The following is a 16,453-nucleotide window of genomic DNA, read 5'->3' on the forward strand; positions in this document are numbered from 1 at the left end:
TTTTTGCCCAGAAAACCTTGAAAGTGAGTAATTTAGACTCATCTAGAAATTGAGGCAAAGGCAAAAAAAGCCAAAAATGCTCTTATGAAAGCAAGTTACTGAATGATTTTGTGTTAAATAAGATGAAATATATAACGCACTTATAAGAGTGCCTCAACACATAGTAAGGACTCAATAAATGTGAGTTATTACTGTTAAACCATGGCACAATAATATATTATTATAAAGTGTTAGTTGCTTGGCCTGCAGCCCACCAGGCTCCTCTGTCCACGAGATTCTCCAGGCAAGAATACTGGAGTGGGTAGCCATTCCCTTCTCCAGGGGATCTTCCTGACCCAGGGACTGAACCTGGGTCTTCTGCATTGAAGAGAAAACACAAATATAATAAAATGCCTTCTCACCCACTTCTCCCTAATACTCCCCTGTCATAAACAGTTAACAGTCTAATTTTCTAGGGCAATGGTAAAAAGATGCCATTTATATCAAAACCCAGGGTTATTGCATGTACTGATTATCTATCACAGGCAAAACTAGAGGGCCAATAAGGCACACTGATCTACGGTTTAATGTTGTATTACATATAAGATGCCCAAGATGAAATTATAATTTACTCTTTTCTATTGCATGATTATTTCCCAAATTTCAGGAAGTCTTTGCTCTTTCAAGGCTGCCAGTTTTCCGTAATAATAATAAGTGGTTAACTTAGCAGAAATTCTCAGAGGAAGTAAGGAGACTTGAGATTAAATTTTGCCCCATCTTTTTGCCTGCAGGTATGAACGCTTGTGGAGAAGGCAATGGCACCCCACTCCAGTACTCTTGCCTGGAAAATCCCATGGACAGAGGAGCCTGGTGGGCTATAGTTCATGAGGTCACTAAGAATCAGACACGACTGAGCGGCTTCACTTTCACTTTTCAGTTTCATGCATTGGAGAAGGAAATGACAACCCACTCCAGTGTTCTTGTCTGGAGAATCCCAGGGATGGGGGAGCCTGGTGGGAGGCCATCTATGGGGTCGCTCAGAGTCAGACACGACTGAAGTGACTTAGCAGCAGCAGCAGCAGCATGAACACTTGAGTTTAAGGAGGTTCAGGACAGGATTACTAAGACAGAAAGGAAATCAAACACATTTAGGAAGCCAAAGTCACCAACAGGTGCCAAGTAGGTTGTTGTTACTAAAAACATCTGAAGAGAAAAGGTCCATTTGTATTTAGTAAATCATGAGCTCAAGTCTCCCACCCATTGGGTTGGACTGTTGGGTTCAATCTCTTGGACTTCAGAGTTTCCTTGGCTCTTTAAGCCTTGAGTGATAACATTTCCGTTTGATAAACACAGCTCATCTCCTATGGTTAATGCTTGTAGGAGGAAAGAACAATTAACCACCACAAATATTTCTGTGTCAGTCTGACTCCTTGGAGAGAAATGCAAGGCTTAAAAAAATAAATCAAAACATTTAGTGAAGTTTAGTGAAGAACCAAAGATAGCCATAATCATGGCAGAACCTTGAACACATTAGCATTTAGCTTTGGTTAAAGTAAAAAGAGAAGCAACTCTCTTAACCATAGGGCACTTTAGCATAATGGATGTGTGTGCGTGTGTGTGTACTGAGTTGCTTCAGTTGTGTCCAACTCTTTGCAACCCTACGGACCATAGCCTGCCAAGTTCCTTGGTCCATGGGATTCTCCAGGCAAGAATACTGGAGTGGATAGCCATTCATTCCCTCCTCCAGGGGATCTTCCTGATCCAGGGATCGAAACTGCGTCTCTTATGTCTCCTGCTTTGACAGGCGGATTCTTTACCACTGGTGCCATCTGGAAAGCCTCACGTAATGGGTATGCACACACAGATCAGGCAGTGAGATACACTTGGGTTCTAGTCCAAAGGCTCCTCAGATGGGAATAATATGGTCCCCATTCCACATCTGGACTTCTGTATGTAGGCACAGATCTTTAGAATTCTTTCATTTCAACACCAGACTTGCCAAAGGGAATGGGAGGGAAGAAGAGAGAAAGAAAGATCAGTTGTTTTTAAAAATATTTTCAGGGACCCCAATTTCCTTTGAGAACCTGGTGAACTACAGACACTTCCGTCACTCCCAAGTACACTTACATGCAGACACATCCAATTTTGTGTTCAGTTTCAGGACTCCTCTCCCCGCAAACCCGCACAACAATTCATGGACCTCTGATTAGGAATCTTGGTTTAGACTGTGGGACAAATGAGGCCAAATCCTTGGGTTTTCTTTCCTTCTGAGTCATTTCATCTCACAGAGAGGAAAGTCTGTTCTCTTGCCAAAGACCACATCAGTAACCCTGGCCAACAAATATAGCTGTTGAAAATGAGGGAGCTAGATGAGAAGACAAGAACTCAAGCCACGATCACCATGACTTCAAATGCAAATCCAAGACCACCCCACTCCACCCCCAAATAAGTCTTTCGTTTCTCTGTATAATTGTTGTTCCTTGGACAATGGGAAGAATACTCTTTGGCTGTACGATGTAGTTCAGAAGGACTTTACAATTTACATGTTATTTTGTTCCCAATCATAACCCTCTATCATGTTAAAAAAAAGGGGGGGGACTAAATGTCCAGTTTGAAATAGAGTTAAGATCAGGAAATATTATGCAGCTTCAAAAATGATCATTGTGATAATACTTTCTCCATTCGTCCCACTCTCTCCATCCCCCACTGTGTCCACAAGCCCATTCTTTACATCTTTGTGGCCATTCCTTCCTTGCAAATAGGTCCATCAATATCATTTTTCTAGATTCCATATCTATGTGTTAATATACTATACAATATAATATACAAATATGTTTTTCTCTTCCTGAGTTACTTCACTCTGTACAACAGGCTCTAGGTTCATCTACCTCACTAGAACTGATTCAGATTCCTTCTTTTTTATGGCTGAGTAATACTCCATTGTATATATGTATGTAAGATAGACAGCTGGTGGGAAGTTGCTGCGTAGTACAGGGAGCCCAGTCTGGCACTCTGTGATGACCTGGAAGGATGGGATAAGGGGATGGGAAGGAGGCTAGGGAAGGAGAGAATATATGTAGAATTATGGCTGATTTGCATTGTTGTATGGCAGAAACCAACACAATATTGTAAAAATAATTTTTTAAATATTTAAATAAAAATAGAAAAAATGATCATTGTGAAGACATGTTGCCATGGGGAAGACGCTTATGTTAAGATGAAAAAAAGAAAGCAAGGAAAAAACATAGACTCCAAAGGTCTCTGTCCTTTATGATTCCAGTAATAAAAAGCTGCATACTACAAACAAAGGCATGCAAGTCTTGGGTAGAAATCAGAGGTGGAGTTACTGATGGCTCATATCTGTTTCCAAAAGGTTTCTTTTTTTTGGTATTTTATGATTGTTATAGTTAGAAAGAAAGGAGATACATGATATATCTGTACAAAATCAACCTGTTCTCCCAAAGGGTTGTGGCTGATCTCCTGCTTCTAAGTTTCCCTGCTTAGAAGGCTTTCTAAGTGAGCCGGTGAAGAAGATAGACCCCCAGAGGACTCAGTCAGAGCCCCACAGGCCCCCACTGAGCACAAAACCTTGAGCCTGTGGCTGAAAGAGCAGAGAGAGAGCACCTCCTCACTCCTGGTAGACCATGCACAGATTGGGTCCCTGGCATCTGAGTCTGGGCTGAGGGGGACACTGGTTCCCGCAAAGAACACGAGGAATTTCATATCTAAATCCACGTGAGCTTCTGGTGTTTAGATTCTCCCCCACCACCCACAAACAGAGTCAGAAGTAAAGGACCCATTCATGTGACAGACCCCTCCCCTGGGTCATGGGAGGTTAGCTACTCTCAAAACAGCCACCAAGGGAAAATTTCCAAAGAGCTTCTTGCAGGGCAACCTGCCAGGGGTGAGGAGGCAGCAGCTTCATCAGTCGGGACTTGACCTTCTTGAGGTCACGGTCAGTCAGCACACCAGTCCTGAGCACGGAGGCTCCTGAGTAAGAGCAACACGGCAGCACAGCTCTGACCTCAGACTTGGCTCACGTCCTTCAGGCAAGCTCCTAACCACCTCCCTTTTATCTCCCAGCCCTGTAGCTGGGGTGTCACGAACAGCAAGAACCACCATCCTGCACACCTGGCGTTTCCTTCCCAAAGTGCTCAGCACACACAGGCCTGCACTCGTGCAGTAGCTCCTTCACCGAGGCTTTGCTGACCCCCAGAGAGAGGGGTGTGTATATGTATATGATATGTACAGGTACATCTCAGTGTCCCAGCTCATCCCACCACCACCACGACCCCATGTCCACACATCCATTCTCTACATCTGCATCTCTTCCTGCCCTGCCAATAGGATAAAGAAGTTATGATACAAATACACAGTGGAATATTACTCAGCCATAAAAAGGAACAAAATCGGGCCATTTGTAGAGATGTGGATGAACCTAGAGTCTGTCATACAGAATGAAGTAAGTCAGAAAGAGAAAAACAAAAACCATATGTTAACACATATATGTGGAAACTTCCTGGATATTTTACTGCTATCTCTGACCCTGAAGTTGTTTATCTCAGTTGTATCTGTTGCGTGGAAACAATATAACCATGTGCTACCCGCCCCTTTCTGGTTTTCCAGCTGCATGTTCAGTCCAGATGTTTTGGCAGCTTGAAATCACTATGGTAGGAATGTTTATACCACAGGAATAGGCAAGGGCTACATATTTAAAAACAGAGACATTACTTTGCCAACAAAGGTCCATCTAGTCAAAGCTATGGTTTTTCCAGTAGTCATATATGGATGCGAGAGTTGGACTATAAAGAAAGTTGAGCGCCAAAGAATTGATGCTTTTGAACTGTGGTGTTGGAGAAGCCTCTTGAGAGTCCCTTGGACTGCAAGGAGATCCAACCAGTCCATCCTAAAGGAAATCATTCCTGAATATTCATTGAAAGGACTGATGCTGAAGCTGAAACTCCAATACTTTGGCCACTCGATGCAAAGAACTAACTCATTGGAAAAGACCCTGATGCTGGGAAAGATTGAAGAAGGGAAGAGAAGGGGATGACAGAGGATAACATGGTTAGATGGCATCACCGACTCGATGGACGTGAGTTTGAGCAAGCTCCTGGAGTTGGTGAAGGACAGGGAAGCCGGGCGTGCTGCAGTCCACGGGGTCGCAAAGAGTCAGACATGACTAAACGACTGAACTGAACTGAACACATGTGTGGTTGATGCATTTTTGTTGATTTCCCTGACTTAAGACAGTGATGGAGAAAACATTAATAGTGTTGATTTTGCTTTAAAACATTTGCAGCTGTGGATAGCACCCCTCAACATGGAGAAAATTTTCAAGTAATAAAATACTGTTATTCAATTTAGTAAAGAAGTGGGTGAGCCCACAGACTATCAAGTGCAGATCACACATGTGGTTTCACTCTGATCTTACTTCTTAGAATAAATGAAAATATCAGTGAAGTTCATGTGCATCAATTGCTTGACTTTGGGTCCAAGAGTTTGGCAAAAGTTCACAAGATCATTCTGTGGAGAATCAGTTGGCTATGCGGAATTTATAAGAATGGGTATTACATATATTAATATTTGTAAATGAGTGTTACTTATCATTTATACCAGTAAAATTGATGATTAACTTATGTGTGTGTGTGTTTCCCGGAAAGCTGGAGGTTAAACATTTGCCAGTACACCCCTGTTCTCAGTCTTCTTAACCTGACACGTCCCCGACAGCCCTGACTGTGTGAGGGAGTCCGCCAGACAGACAAAGGGACAGACACCACAAAACGGAAATGGCTCCTTCCCATTAGGAAATGGAAACTTCAGCCTTTCCCATAAAGCCACCCAAATAAAATCATAAAATGGTTTATTACTTTTGATCCTATCTTCAAGTGCAATATTAAAAAATAAAAAGAATTTGTTTTTTAAAAGTCTCATTTACTTTAGAAATGGTAGGACTAAAAAGAATCTTACCGTGAAATAATTTTATAGAATTTCTGTAGCAATACAAGGTAGAATAACTGTAAAAATGGACAGTTGAAACATAGGTCATTTGTCTAACTATAATAAACACAGCCAGATATCTCACCGTAAGTTGGCCCTCTTGGTGAAAAAATAAAGAACTGATCTATGTTAACAATTCTTATTTAACACCCTTATCATGCTTCAAGCTCTTTCTAAAACCCTCTCCTGTTTTGGATAGTGTTTGGAGGGAGCCCAGATCCATAGGGGCAGCAGACCTGCCAACAAAGTGCCCCAGGCATGTGCTAGATGCCTTGGGGACTCAGGGGTGGATCTGGGCACTGGTAGGCTAATGGCACCCCACTCCAGTACTCTTGCCTGGAAAATCCCATGGATGGAGGAGCCTGGTGGGCTGCAGTCCATGGGGTCGCTAGGAGTTGGACACGACTGAGCGACTTCACTTTCACTTTTCACTTTCATGCATTGGAGAAGGAAATGGCAACCCACTCCAGTGTTCTTGCCTGGAGAATCCCAGGGACAGGGGAGCCTGGTGGGCTGCCGTCTATGGGGTCGCACAGAGTCGGACACGACTGAAGCGACTTAGCAGCAGCAGCAGGCTTCCCGGGTGGTGCTGGTGGTAAAGAGCCTGCCTGCCAATGCCGGAGATAGAAGAGACACAGTTTCCATCCCTGGGTCGGGAAGATCCCCTGGAGGAGGGCATGGCAACCCGCTCCAGTATTCTTGCCTGGAGAATCCCATGGAGAGAGGAGCCTGGTGGGCTACAGTCCATGGGGTTGCAAAGAGTTGGACACGACTGAAGTGACTTGGCATGGCACGGCTGACATGACAAGAGAGAAGACATGGGTGCTCATCCTGAGAGCCAGGACAAGAGGGACTTGCCTGGATGAGAAAGAGAGGTGCACCACAGAGCGACCAGCAGGAGGGGCCTGGTGTGTTCCAGAAGCAGTGGTGGAGCAGGAGATGTGACAGGAAAGTGACTGCAGGCCCAGCGGTAATCACCGCTCTTCAGCTCAGATCTTCATCTCAGCGTTGTGATTTTCATGTAAATGCTATCTCCCCACAGCTTCATAATTCTTTCCTCTTTCATGTCTGCTTCCGAAGCTTTCTCTAATCTGGTTGAGACATCGCCTTTGAACAAGGGCACACCTGCTCTGCCGGGCCTGTGAAGCACAAGTGCACGCACGTGTATGTGTGTGTATGTATGTGAACGTGTATGTGTGTTGAGGGGGGTGGGTTGGGTTTCTCTGTCTCCCTGGTACCTCTCTAAACACTTGATCCTTAAAGCAAGGCTGCTGCCCCTGGTGATCTCATCTGGATGCTGCAGATTCTAGGGTCTGTGCAGGGACCAGGCCCCCCAGGCATCACTCAAGCAGGAGCTGGCTCTTAGAGTTCCAGTTTGACTCTGCATTCCTCAGTAGATGCTCTGCTCGTGGAAGAGTGTTTGCAGCACAGTTCAGTGCTGCCTGGCTGGCCACAGATTCTGCGGGGAAGGGTGAGCCCAGGATGGCAGAGTCCATCCGGGTATTCCATACCAGGTCTGGGCCCTTATTGGCCTCCACGCTCGGCCTCCTGCTTCCCCACTGGGGATGGGTCAGGTGTGGGTAGCTGGGCATGAGCTGGAGGCCCAGGAGCCTGAACCAGCACAGTGAGCTCCGCTGGGAGACAGAAGTGCAGTCCTTAGGCCTAAATCCCCCTGACACAGAGTGAAGGCTCAGAAATGTGTGTTGAATGAAAAAATAAATGAATGATGAGGAAGACCACGAAGACAGGGAAATACGGCTCTTTCTGAGAAGCAGGTGGGGAGTTGGGAGAGAGGCTGATAGAAAATGCAAGAGGCTTTCTGGGTTCCAGAATGTTCAAAGAGAGGGTGGGCCCCCCAGGCCATGAACACCAGTTGTCTCAAGCATGTTCAGATGTTGACTATTTCTGCTCCAAGGCAGGATGAGCATAGATTTTTATTTTTTATTTTGGAATAATTTTAGGTTTACAGAAAAATTACAAAGATAGGATAGAGACTTGCCCTGCATCCTGCACCCAGCTTCCCTGAGTGTTGGTGTCTTTCCTAACTATGGTACACTTGCCAGAACCAAGAGAGGCACATCAGTGATAGCTGTTAAGCTCCAGACTTTATTTAGAGTTCACCTATTCTTCACTAATGACTTTGAGGTTGTTGTTCCAGGCTCCAAACCAACCCCTATGTGAATTCTGAATTTAGCTGTCATTTCTCCTTACTCTCCTCTGAAGTGACAATTTCCCTCTCTTTACTTGTTTGTCATGACCTTGAGAATCTTGAAGGTCAAGTAATCTGTAGCCCTTCAATTTGGGTTTGTCTGATGTTTTCTCATAACTAGACTAAGATTAGGGGTTTGAGGATGGAATAGCTTGGAGGTTAAGTACTTTTCTCCTTGCAGCCAAAGTTAGACAATGAATACAAGGTGACTTATCCCTGGAGATGTTAACCTTGACCTTGGGGCCAGGATTCTCCACTGCAGGGTTACCGGTTTTCCTTCTCCATACTCTCTAGTAAGTCCAGTCCTCACTTAAGCGGAGGGGTCTCTAACTCCCTTCCAGGAGGGAAGAGTGTAGACATAGATCATGTGGAATTCTTCTCTATAATGACAGAAGCACCGTAATAACAGTTTTTTAGTTCCTTGGTCATGTGGCAATTGAGGGTGAGTGAACACATTGGCCAGTTAGGAAATGACTGGAAAAGTTGTCAAAATCCTAGTATTTTTAAAATTCTCTCAAGAGATCAACTATTCTTTCCTTTTCAACAGTTGGCAAAGAGCTCTCTTAGCCAAACAGGCCATCTTTAAACCTATCCCGGGGCTTCCCTAGTGACTCAGTGGTAAAGAATCCACCTGCCAATGCAGGAGACACAGGTTCAGTCCTTGGGTTGGGAAGATCCCCTGAAAGAGGGCGTGGCAACCCACTCCAGTGTTCTTGCCTGGAGAATCCCATGGACAGAGGAGCCTGGCGGGCTACAGTCCATGGGGTCGCAAAGAGTTGGATATGACTTAGCAACCAAACAGCAACAAGCCTATTCCATCACCCTACCTCCAAATGTCTGGAAAATGGAAAACCTGGTTGTAAAAAGAAGACCAAAATGAAATGAAAGCAACAAGCAATCATTGACCTTGAGTCAGACCCTCCACACGTCACTGCTGCCCTGCATCAGCTTGGCACCATGGTACCTTTACCCTCCTTTACAGGGAGGCTCTTGCCTGGAGCACACAGCCCCGAGTGCCCATCCATACCCTCACCCCACCCACAGCCTCCTTCTGTCTCTCTTCCATGGCACATTCACCACCTTTTCCAGCTTTGAAAGGCTGAGCAGCAGACTCTATCCTGGATGGACTGAAGTTTTATCAATCAAAAAAACTCTCTTGGGTGACCATTCCATATTGAAGTATGGCAGAAACCATCACAGTATTGTCAAGTAATAATCCTCCAATTAAAAATAAGATTTAAAAAATGTCTAAAATAGAAATGAACAAACGACGGGGCAATCTATCCACAACTGGGGCTCAGACCCTAAGAAAGTCTTCCCTCTCCCCTGTAACACCCATAACAATGTTCCTGCCCACTCTCCCAGGGTCTCCACGGGCCCCTAAGCACTGTCTGCGCTGTATGAGGAAATGCGATGGTCAGGAAGGCGGAAGATGAGTCTTACCTTGGCAGTATTCAGCGGCTGCTCACCATAGCTCTTCAAATCGCCGCGCCTTATCGGGCAGCGGCCTCCTAGCTTCAACCAGCGACTCGGAAACAATCCTGAAGCAGGAGCCCATCCCAGGCGTCTCAGTCACTTCAGTAGCTCGTGGCTTCCTGCCGGCGATGGCAAGAACCCGCCGAGGTGGCAGGCTATCCCCCCACCCCCGTCTGTGGTCACAGCTGCCTCCACCGAGCCCCGCCCCTCCCACCGGCCCTTGGAAAGCTTTCGTGGGCTCACTGTGCCCAGGAAAAGCCTATGAGCAAGGACCACGAGCAGCTGGTCCTTTCTCTGGAGCTGGGCCACGTTTGTCACTGTGCCCCTCTGCCGTCAGAAAGTTTTCCCAAGGGGCTTTGGTTTAACAACAAGGAGGTGTTTTTCCTGCAGCGAGCCTGGTAGGTACAGTTAGTAAACCTCCAAGTTAACCCTGCAAGGTATTTCACACTGCCTTGCAGGGTTGTCTGCAGGGCAAGAAGGAGCTTGGGTTCGGCTGCCTTGTGCCCTCTGTGTGAGCGAGGTGGCCATCTCCCAGCCGTGCTGGTTTTGTCTTGTCTTCCAAATAGTCCTGATGATACCCAGCTCATGGGATACGAAGAGCACAAGTGATAGAATGGAGTGACGGCAAAAATTTGGCTCATTCCCTTGTCTCTAGTAAGGAAATTCCCTTGACTCTAGCCAGTCCTTGATTCTGATCTCAGAGCCTTTTCAATTGTACTATGTCACTCCTCTGTGAAAACTCAGAGGAACAGAGACTGATGGAGTTGATGGGGAAGGACCGTAACATCTAGAGTGGTGAGGTGCCGTCCTTTACCACACCAGCTGAGGGACCAATGGGACCAAGAAGTTTGCTGAGATGCCCTCTGGAGACGTATTGGTTCAGCCGGACATAGGGAGCCACTGGCCTCCTACTTTCTGATCTGTGGACCAAAGGGAGCCAGTGGGTGGTCTCCTCTCCTGCCCTTATGTCTGGGAACCTCAATATCGGGGGGCAAGGAGAGAATTTAGACACATTGGCTTCTACTCCTGCCCTGGGACTACAGTTCAGAATCTCAGCTTCTTCATGGAGTCCCTTCCCTTGGATTTTAGGATTAAGAGAGTAATTCGCTGTGAGTCTCTGGCAGGAAAGATTTTTTTGACAGATGTTCATGGCAACCGTAGCAGCAACATAGAGATCTTAGGTTCTAAGACTCCTTGGAAACAATCTATTTTATTTTCCCCAAAAGATTTTTTTGTGAGAAAAGATGGATTAATGTATAAAAAGCCTCTATTACAGTATTTAGCACATGAGAACTCCAAATAACTGGTAGCTGATGTGAATATGTCTAATCCAAGTGCCAAATCTGATCTTTTAGAAAAACTGCTTTGTCTTCTTCCATCCTTGACAGCAAAGGGCCCAGAACCATGCCCAGAATTGGCTGTGCTCAGTGAATCGTAGGTGTTATTTTTATAGTCACTTCCTGACACCTGAGAGTTGGACCTAAGCATTTGCGCTCTAGTTTGAAGACTCCCAAACTACTTAAACTTGTGATTTAAAAGTTAATGGTTTGATATATAGTAACTACACAGGTGCTCAGCCTGGTGCTCTGAGACAACCTAGAGGAGAGAGATTAAGGCGGTGGGAGGGAGGCTCAAGAGGAAGGGGACATATATATGTGTACTTACGGCTGATTCACATCGTTGTACAGCAGAGACCAACACGACACTGTAAAGCAATTATCCTCCAATTAAAAATAAAACAAAACTTGGAAGTCAAAAAAATAAAATCTTAAATACAGAAAAGTTATTGAATTGAGGAGAGATTATTCAGTCCTGTTATTTCAATTCAGCTAACACAACAAACTTTTCTGATTGTTTGCTTTAAGAACACACAAGAGGCTGGGGATGCAGATATAAATAAGCATGCCTGTCCTCTGTGAGAGCCAGTCTAAGGTGTCTGGGAGGGGTCTGGTAGATAGACAACCATGACTGGGTGTGGTAAGTGCAGCCATTGGTGCCTCAACAAGGCACAGTATTAGAACAGAGGCAGGAACAATAACTCCATCGGGGACTACTGAAGGACATTACCAAGGAGACGGCTTTGAACACGGTTTGTCCCTAAGGATCCTGCAAACTCTCAGAGGCAGAGCCAGCATTGAGCTTTTTACTTACCAAGGGTCCAGTTATACCGCCTGAATTATGTCTAATTTTTTTTTAATCCATGGGGCTTAAATAAGTGAGTTGTGAAGAATTTTTTACATACTTGAACTCAAGGATACAGAGAATACAGTGGGAAATAGGGAGTCTATCTTTCTAAAGAGAAAATCCATTTCTTCCAATGACTTATCTATTCAAGGTTAGAGTGAGAGGGGATGTGTGAGGTTTGCAGGGAAAGGAGTTTAGAGAAGCTGGCTTTTGTATGATTTTGGGGGAAAAAAGCTTCACCTTTCTGTCCACCCCCAACAGACAGGGATCGGAAAAAAACCCCAAAATGGATTCCAGCAGCCACCCAGAAAAGAAGGAGGAAATGACCTTACTCTTGGGTTTCAGTTGTCTAAGCAGAAGTGAAAGTTACTTTCAGCCATTTTCACCCTGACAGAGTCATAGCATCCATAAGAAAGGCAGGGGGAGGAGGGGAGGAGCTGGGAGAGAAGATGGGAAGCAGCAAGACATATGAAGTGAGGCGAGGGGTGTCCTTAACAGAAGCTTTTGTTGGAGAACCTCAGAGAGGGCTCCCAGGGCTGCGCTGAGATGAGACTCCACTCTGACCCTCCCCCGCTCAGCTCAGTGTTCAGCCTCACTGGCTGCCCCATTTATTTTTGCACATTTGAGGTGACATATGCAAAATGTGGAGCTATCCTTCCATGTGTCTGCAACAGCCTTCTGACATCAGAACATTTCTGGGAAAAAAAAAAAAATCAAAAGCTGTGGACAATAGAATAGTTGGAGGGAAGAAACATTAAAATAATCCAGTCCAAGATTCACTTAGGAATGGTGGTGTGAGAAGTGGGGCAAATTCCCTCTGAAGAAAACAAGTATAAAGCCAGATAAAGTGGTCAAAATTCACCATTCAAAGGCACTGGAGCCTGACCAAAGGCAGACAGATTGAGAAGTGTTTAATCTTGGAAAACTGCTCCTGCATCAGAACGGCTGTGAGCCTGTGGTCTTCTTGTTTGGACTTTCTGTGTCTCATCCACACACCTCAGCCTGGCTGATGAGAAACACAGCTTTTTTTTTTTTTTTTAACTACGACTTATTTTTTAAAATATAATGTTATTATTGGCTGCGCCAGGTCTTAGTTGCTGCTTGAGGGATCTGTGAGCTTCCCTGTGGCATGCAGGATCTTTAGCTGTGGCAGGCGGGATCTATTTCCCTGACCAGGGATCGAAGCCAGGCCCCCTGCATTGGGAGTGTGTAATCTTAGCCACCGGACCACCAGGGAAGTCCCGAGAACCAGTTTTACTCGTGCGAATGATGAACTTGTTTGAGGCCTGTTAGTGAAAACCAGCAGCCAGGTGAAGGTGACAGATGTGATCCGGAGTGAGGAGGTGAAAATCTGCTACTTATGGGTTAAAGGCCACAGAACAGTTCAGATCTAAGTGGAAAAACTGCAGCTTTACTGGACTTGAGAGCACAACTTCTGTTCAGAGTAGCCTGAAGATCACCCAGAAATGCAATGGGGAAAATCTGGAAGTAAGAGAGCTCCCAACGGGCTGAGATAATAACTCCCCACATGTCTCTGACCAACTCCTAAAACATGCACAAGTCAGGGGGACCAGAGAGAGTCCAGAGAAAAGTGAAAATCAAGGGGGACTGAAGGACACTCTGCAGATTTGAATTTCTTCCTTCAACCACACACAACTTAGACAGCAGAAGATAGAAGGCTCACATGTTCAAGGTTTCTGAGCAGGACTTCTATCCAAATAATGACCTGACCACTAAACAGCACACAAACAAGGAACACCCTTAGGGAGCCAGACTGAAAAACAAAGTAAAATATTAAAAGTAAACCCTGCACAGTGATATCAATGGCTGCACACCATGCAGGAGACCAACTTTGCAATTCAGGTGCAGAAAAGTTAAGAAAACAGGAAACAACTTTCAGAAAAATAAAACAAAATTCAGGAATAAAATAGAATTCACAGCAATGTCCAGTTTTCAACTAGAAATTACACAAAAAGAACAAGAAACTGTGACCAGAAAAAAGTCAATATTCTGATGCCACATGGACCCAAATGTTGGATTTAGCAGACAGAGATTTCAGAACAGCGTTTTTAGTTATGTTCAAGAAATGAAAAGAATATATGTTTAAGAATTAAAGGAATTTCTGTGGAGAATATGTCAACAATAAGAGACTCTCAACAGAAAAATGGAAATTATAAACAAGAATCAAGTGGAATTTCTGGAGTTGAAAACTACAAAGATTGAAGTTGAAAATTAACTAGACAGGCTCAACAGCAGATTTGAGATGACAGGAAAAAGATGTGAATTTGAAGATAGAGCAATAGAAGTTATTGAATAAAAAAAAGAGAGAGAAGCAGAAAGAGTTAAGAAAAATGAACGAGACTTAGAGAACTGCCAAATGAAGTATAATGTTCAAATATAAATGTAATAGGAACCCCAAAAATAGAAGAAAGAAGAAAAGACACAGAAAAACTATTTGAAGAAAAAAAAATAATTGACAATTATTCAGTGTTAGTGAATGATATTAGCTTAAAGGGTCAATGCTATGGTCTGAATGTTTGTGTGCCCCCAAATTCATATGTTGGACTCAGTGTGCCCAACCTAATCATGAAGTAGAGCATTTGTGAGGTGATTAGGCCATGAGAGCATGCTAAGTTGCTTCAGTCATGTCTGACTCTGTGCGACCCCAGAGACGGCAACCCACCAGGCTCCCCCATCCCTGGCATTCTCCAGGCAAGAACACTGGAGTGGGTTGCCATTTCCTTCTCCAATGCATGAAAGTGAAAAGTGAAAGTGAAAGTAAAGTCGCTCAGTCGTGTCCACTCTTAGCGACCCCATGGACTGCAGCCCACCAAGCTTCTCCATCCATGGGATTTTCCAGGCAAAAGAACTGGAGTGGAGTGCCCTTGCCTTCTCCAATGGCCTCATGTAAATTGGATAAAGGCAAATTCCCTCACTTTTATTTACCTGGAAAACAGTAAGAATTAGTGAACTTAAAAAATAAAAAAGGCCTTTTAAAAATTTTATATAGAGAGAGTTCTCTCTCTTCCACCATGCTAGTGTACAGCAAAAAGACGGTCGGTCATCAGTGAAGCAGACACTCACTAGACCCCAAATCTACCGGCACCATGATCCTGGACTTGCCAGCCTTCAGATTAGTGGGAAATAAATTTACATTTATAAACCACTCAGTTCATGATATTTTGCTATAGTAGCCCAAACAGACTAGCATAGTCAGAAAACAGAATGAACCCAACATAGTATAAACACAAAGAGAACCACACTGAGTCATCATGGTTATATACTGAAAACCAAAGAAGAGATTATCGGGCAAGCAGCAAGAGAAAAAAATGATCCATCGTATTTATGGCAACAGCAACACAATTAGTGGTTGAATTCTCATCAGAAATGGTGGTGGCTAGAAGACACTGGAATGGCATATTTAAAGTGCTAAAATTAAAAAAAAAAAAAAATAAAGAACTATCACCTAAGAATTTACTATCCAATAAAAATATCTTTAAAAAGTGAAGGTGAAATAAACACTTTTTCAGGTAAGTAAAACAGAGAAGTTGTTTCTATCTGACTGAAAGAATATGATACCAGATGTTAACCAGCTGACAAAAAGAAATGAAAAGCACTGGAAATGGCAAGCATGTAAGTAAATTTAAAAATATATAATAATATATTATCTTTTCTTCTCTTAACTTAAAAAAACACATATGATTGCTCAAGCAGAAATTATAACATCGTACTGTGGGTTTGTAGCACACATAAATATATGCGCCAATAATAGCACAGAGAAGGGGAGAGTGAGCAATGGAGCTATATGCGTGCAAAGTTTCCTTTTTCTTTCACCAAAAACTACATTAATTGAAAGTAGATCTTCCCTGGTGGCTCAAACGGTAAAGCGTCTATCTACAATGTGGGAGACCCGGGTTCGAGCCCTGGGTTGGGAAGATCCCCTGGAGAAGGAAATGGCAATCCACTCCAGTACTATTGCCTGGAAAATCCCATGGACAGAGGAGCCTGGTAGGCTACAGTCTATGGAGTCGCAGAGTTGGACACGACTGAGTGACTTCACTTTTGCTTTCATGATCCATTGAAGAGGCATATTGTAATCACTGATGCTGGGAAAGATTGAAGGTGAAAGGAGAGGAGGATGGCAGAGAATGAGATGGTTACATAGCATCACTGACTCAGTGGACATGAATTTGAGGAACTCTGAGAGACGGAGGAGGACAGAGGAGTTTGGCATGCTGCAGTTCACGGGATCACTAAGAGCTGGATGCGACTCAGCAACCCAACAGCAGTAACATTGTAATCACTAGAGCAAACACTGAGGAAAGAAATCAAAGGTAAAAAGTAAGGAGGAGGAGTGATCTCAGGCAGTTAGCACACTAGGAAGTTCCAATGTTTGTCCTTCACACGTACACACAGACACACACAGAGACACACACAGAGACACACACACACACACGCTAATGAAGAACTGCAAGCAGATGAAATGGCATAGCACTGGAAGAGCTCTGAACGAAAGAACTTGCAGCAACTCAGTGGAGCACAGAACCCAAGGATGACTGCATAGAAAAGCATCGGAAGCATCATCCTGGGATCACCCCCATCTCC

At 44.3% G+C, this 16,453-nt stretch overlaps 1 protein-coding gene across 1 annotated transcript in view; it reads right to left on the bottom strand.

The window, feature by feature from the left end:
* Positions 1-9,982, bottom strand: part of BLK (BLK proto-oncogene, Src family tyrosine kinase) — a 52,108-nt gene extending 42,126 nt beyond the window's left edge. Inside the window, exon 1 of the mRNA XM_061425008.1 lies at positions 9,632-9,982. The gene's annotated coding sequence lies outside the window, so the exon portion shown is untranslated. The remainder of the gene's footprint in view (positions 1-9,631) is intronic.
* Positions 9,983-16,453: the final 6,471 nt, after the last annotated feature.

This window comes from Bos javanicus, chromosome 8 (assembly GCF_032452875.1).
Source record: "Bos javanicus breed banteng chromosome 8, ARS-OSU_banteng_1.0, whole genome shotgun sequence".
Lineage (NCBI taxonomy): Eukaryota > Metazoa > Chordata > Mammalia > Artiodactyla > Bovidae > Bos > Bos javanicus.